Source organism: Pinus tabuliformis, chromosome 6 (genome assembly GCF_031772625.1).
Source record: "Pinus tabuliformis cultivar Carrire ecotype Pingquan chromosome 6, CPIR1, whole genome shotgun sequence".
Taxonomy (NCBI): domain Eukaryota; kingdom Viridiplantae; phylum Streptophyta; class Pinopsida; order Pinales; family Pinaceae; genus Pinus; species Pinus tabuliformis.
This window is the reverse complement of record NC_142292.1, coordinates 255,510,788-255,516,787: the sequence shown is the minus strand read 5'-3', so window position 1 is coordinate 255,516,787 and position 6,000 is coordinate 255,510,788.

The following is a 6,000-nucleotide window of genomic DNA, read 5'->3' as shown; positions in this document are numbered from 1 at the left end:
CAGATGAAGAATTGGAAAACTAGAAGAGTCGGTTACATGAGGTCTCTACACTACGATGAAATAGGCTTACAAGGTCTCTGCACTGTATATCCACTGAGGTACATAAATTACCTTATTATGATGGGCTATATGATGTTGATATTTTTCTTGACCCTTTTAAAAGTGACATACCATAGGAGCATAGGTTCTAGGCTCTAGATTTGGCTTTAATAACTACACCTACTAGATGGTGGAAAACCCTCAAGGATAATATTGTTGATTGGAAAGAATATCGTAGACTCATGAGATTACAATTTGTCTCTGCAACAACATGGCTCACTAAAAATTACACAAGTAAGAATGACCTGCAAAAACAAAACATCTGGCTTGATGGACTAAAGCTTGGGGTGAGGTACCTCAACTAGAGTGGGTATATATATTTATTCATACCTTAGACGTTATACCAATGAACTGATATTTGGAGATGGAGGTGTGACACATGACTTCTGATTGGGATGAGATGAAGGATAGTTTTCCACTAACATTCAGTGCTGAAGATGGGTTCGAATGCATTGATGGGGCACTTCATGTGATTAGGGCAATGATCTTTAGAACACCAATAGAACCTATAACTCGGATGAAGTCTGACTGGAGCTCGTAGCTACAACATGCTTTGGAATCTAGAATTTTACAATGGAAGAAATTGAAGAGGATCCATGAAATATCAATATTCCTCAGTTAGAGGGAATGGGTGATGTTGCAGGACTTGATGTAGAAATCCATGATATATCACAGTTGGTAAAGACAAAACAAGTAAATATTGCCTCAGAAGCAGAACCAAAGTTCACACATATTGGTGACTATTGGGATGAAGACATGGTAGGAAAGGTTGTTGAATTACTACATGAATATCAAGACTTATTTCCAACAAAGTTCTCTGAATTGAAGGGTATAGTAGGTGATTTGGGTGTGATGAGGATCAGTTTAAATCCAAATGCAAATCTGGTTAAGCAGCACCCATATCAACTAAACCCTAAGTACAATGAAAAGGTAAGAGAAGAGTTGGATAAGATGCTCACACTAGGTATAATTGAGCCAACAGAAGAATCAGAATGGTTCAATTCAATGGTGGTCTAGGAAAAGAAAACAGAGGGTGATATAAGGATCTACATAGATTTGTGGAAGTTAAATGATTCATGTGTACATGACCCCTTTCATATTCCTTTTACAGATAAATTTCTCGAAAACATTGGTGGACTAGATGCTTACTCATTCACATATGAAGTTTTAGGATATCACCAAATTAAGACTGCATCAGAGGATAGGAGCAAGACTACCTTTGCTACAGAGTGGGGTTCATTCCAATATACAGTTATGCCTTTCAAACCGAAAACAGCTCCTGCAATATTTTCCAGGGTGGTAATCACAACATTCACGGAATTTATTCACAAGTTTCTGGAGTTTACTGCAATGATTGGACATTATTTGGGCTAGTTAAGGAACATGCTTCTAGTCTGCGCATAATGTTGGATACGTGTAGGAAGTACCAGTTCCTTGAATTTTAAGAAATGTATTTTATATGCACCTTATGGAATATTGTTAGGGCATGTAATATGCAAGCATGGATTGATGGTTGACCCTTCCAAGCCTACTGTAATTATCAATTTGGATCCACCTAAGAATGTAAGACAACTACGTGCAACTTTGGGTCATACAGGGTATTACAAGAAGTTTATAAAGGCGTATGCATAGATTAGTGCACCAATGGAAAGGTTGTTGAAAAAGGATGCTATGTTTTTCTAGGATAACAACTATTAGAAAGGCCTAGATGTTCTTAAGGAGAAGATGGTTATTGTGCCAATCCTGGTAATCCCAGATTGGAAGTAATAATTTCATGTGCATGTGAATGCCTCTTGTATAACGTTGGGAGATATTCTAGCTCAACCAGGTGAAGGAGATATTGACCATCCGATTTCAAGTGGGAAACTATCTAAGGAAAAGAGAAATTATTCAACCACAGAACGAGAAGGATTGGCCATGGTATATGCACTATAGAAAGCCATACATTATCTACTATGTGCACACTTTAAAATGTACACAGATCATTTTGCATTGAAATACCTAGTCAATAATCCTGTGTTGGGGGGGGAAGATCTGTAGATGGTTGCTTCTCTTCCAAGAATATGATTTTGAAGTGATAGTTAAGACAGGTAGGTTGAATGATGGACCTGATTGCCTCTCTAGGATCAAGAACAATGAAGAACCCACTAATATTGATGAAGGGTCACCTGACATGCAGCTCTTTGTTATCAGAGTTGTTGATGAACATTTTGTGGACATTATTTTTTTTTTGTCTATTGGTGTAGCTCATGAAGGATACATAATACAGCAAAAGAAGGAACTAGTAGTCAGGGCTGCAAAATTTTCAATGATTGAAGGGCATTTATATAATATGGTACTGGATCAATTTTTGCACCGATATGTGCCTAACTATGAATGACACAGTATTCTAGCTGAAGCACATGGTGGTGTCACAGGAGGACACTATGTAGGTAAGGAAACTGCATAAAATATTTTACAAGAAGGACTATGGTGTCCTATGGTACATAAATATTCTAAGGAGTACTATAGTGCGCGCGATGTGTGTCAAAGGACTAGAAGACCATCATGAAGGGATGAATTTACCTTAAGTCCATAGGTCATGCTACAAGCATTTGATAAATGGGCAACTGAATTCATTGCACCAATTAATCTAGCAGGGAAGAAGACGAATGCACATTTTATTATTACTATGACATATTACTTGACTAGATGGGTTGAGGCACAGCCCATCAAGGATTATAGTGCATAAACTACTACGAAGTTTATATTCAATTCTATCTGTCACGATTTGGATGTTCGAAGATCCTGATGAGTGACCAAGGTTCGCACTTCTTGAATTAAAAAATTAAGGCATTGACATAAGAGTTCCAAATGCACCATCAGAAGAGTACACCATATCATCCCTGGGCAAATGGAACTGTCGAAGCTTTTAACAAAATATTGGAAAATGCCTTAACAAAGATCTGCAATGTTAATAGGAATGACTGGGATGTGCGCATACCAGTGGTTCTATGGGCATATAAGATGACTTGTAAGAAATTGACAAGGAAAACACCATTTGACTAGTATATGGAAAAAAAGGCAGTGATGCCATATCGTACCCATCTTACAGATAGTAGCAGTAATTGAGATGGTAGATCATGACTTCATGGAGGAACATTTAGCACAACTACTTGTGCTAGAGGAGGATCGCTTACTGAATAGTTTCCATGAGAAGGTATAGAAAGCTAGGGAAAAGGCATGGCATGATCGCAACATTAATAAACACACTTTTAAGAATGGATATTTGGTCCTGATGTATGAAAGTAAGTTAAAAAAAAAATTGGGGAAGTTTAAGATGCATTGGCTGGGACCCCATGTGATTAAGGATATTTTGGATTGTGGTGCAATTCAGATCGCAAAGATGAATGGAGAGTTCTTTCTTGGAAGGATCAATGGGAGAATATTGAAGGTATATAGGGTAAATCCCACCCCTACAAGGATACGATGACTATATGACAATAGGAAATTCTTAGTGCTTCAAGCAGGTGAAAGGAAGTGCAAGACTATAAACTACTCTGCTAAGAAATGGCTCCAGAAGAACGAGGGCTACATGATGTTTAGGGAGATGACATATGTGGAAAAAACTAAGACAATGTAGCTGCACCGTAAGAGAGGGTTCAGCGTAGCCTACCCAAAATGTGACCATTGGAAAAGCTACAATTTATTTGACTGCGACATCTCGTTAAAGGGAGCGGGCGAAGTGCATTTAAGGCGCATATGTATGGAAATTTGTCGCCAAATTTGCATTTATGAGGAGGACCTGAAGGAATTCAAGGAATTTGAATTTTAATGTGGCTATAGATATGGCATCCCACTCTACATTTGGACACTTCTCCTCTTGCAGAAATCTGGTGAGTGTTTGCACCTATGTCTGAGCTGAGAGAAGTGTTGCATGTCTGGTGAGGATTAATAGGATGTCTACTAGGAATTTCTAGAATACAATTTAAGATACATCATGACTACTACCCCTCATACACACACCACAACTCCTATATTGCCAAGATTGAAACCGACAACTATGGGAGCGACAGCAATAGCTGTAGAACCAGTAGAAGCTATTGCAGTGAAGAAGTAGAAGAAACCGCAGAAAGAACTAATAAGGCAGTCACCTAGGAAGACGTCGACTGAGAAGAGGAGCAAGGAGAAGATGGACAAAGAGAAAAATAAGTAACCAATGGAACCAATTTCTTTATAGGAGAAAGAACTTATGACCAGAGTTGACAACGTAAGTGTCGATGAGGTCGAGCCCATTTCATGGTTACCTCCATATATGTTGTCAAGAAAGCTGACTGTTAAGGCGACCAAGGACCCTGATGCAGTAAAATTTTCTATTTACACACCTTCGCTGCTCAAAGATGTGCCCTTTGAGGGAGCATTTTTGGCACAGGTACCACAACTGTGCATGGAATATTTGGATTTGGTAGACAGGGCCAAATTCCCCCATTTTGAGCCAAGTAAATACCTAAAGCCAATATACTATGAGGCATCCAGTGTAACACAAGTAGAACCAATGATGTGGGTAGTTGGGATTCAACACGTTGATTTACTAAACATGTTGACTGTGCCTCATTTTGGGTGCAACAACATCAATATAATATGCGTGCAGTAGTTGCTAACTTTTTTGCACGATGGAGCCTTATGGCTTGGGGAGAGGATTTGAATTGGCACTATGTTGATCAGAAGGATTACCACACTACCATGTGCAGGATCATACTCAACCAATGTTTTTCTTGGAATGTCTTAATAAAAGAAGCTCGCAGACCAAGTGAAGAAATATTTCAATGTCATCAAGAAGTCCATGAGGCTATGTTGTTAGCTCAATTTCTGATAAGCCTGTTGCACTTTCCGTGTCCATTCTGGCTGGTAAAATTATGAGGAAGTGTAGGGAAAATGAGGTGTCACCCCTAGTAATTCAGTTGGATGAGTAGTGCAGTCAAGGAGTGCAGTTTAATTGGGAAAGATACCTCTACCAGGAGTTTCTGGAATATTCTTGCGAGGCCCAGGAAGATGGGAAACCGTTCCATTAAACATGGTTGTTGTTGTTGATTTCTTTGACAGCCTGGAGAACCCCCAATGAGTTGCAGTTCCATAATGTAGACCCAGACTTGTGCGAAGCTGCGAGGTATGCTTCGCTATGGGCATCGAAGGAGCTAAATCGGGTGCTAGAGAATAAATTATTTTAATCGTTGTTTGATATGGATCTACACATCGTGGTCAACTAGAAGCCACATCTATCACCGGTGTTATTTACCCAATATCGCAGAGTTGCGAACTTCAAAGGAAATTTCCACAATGTATACATACATGCGAAGAACAATGTAGAGGGCATATGGTGTGAGATTCCCTATTTGATCACGGAGTAGGATATTTCTTCTATCATCTATAACTGGTCAAGTTTGTGGTTGGACCCTAGCAAGGAAGCCGAAGTAGACTAAGTGGGTACTAGCAAAACAAAAGGTACGCCAACAGAAGACCCCAAGAAGGTGCCTCAAAAGGTCATTGCGGACCTTGGGAAGAATACTGCGTAGGTGCCAAAGCACATAGACGAAGAGGAGCCGACACAGAGGAACTAGAGTAGGGCAGAGAAGACCCTTTTAAGGAGACATAAGATATTGTGTCTCCTTTCATCCTATATAAGAGGAAGGAACCCACCACTGGAGGTGCATGAAAGAAGCAGAAGTCTGACAAGACCTCTAGCGTTGAATCGATGGCCGTCACTAAGGGGGGCATCGATGAGACCAGTGACATTATGCGCTTAGTCACCGAGGACATGTGGGGACATATAGAGGATGAGTACAAGTTAGAACTGATGCAGGTCCAACAGGGCCTCAAAGAGCTACAAGTATAATTGAGGGTGATTCAAGCGAGCATGATTCA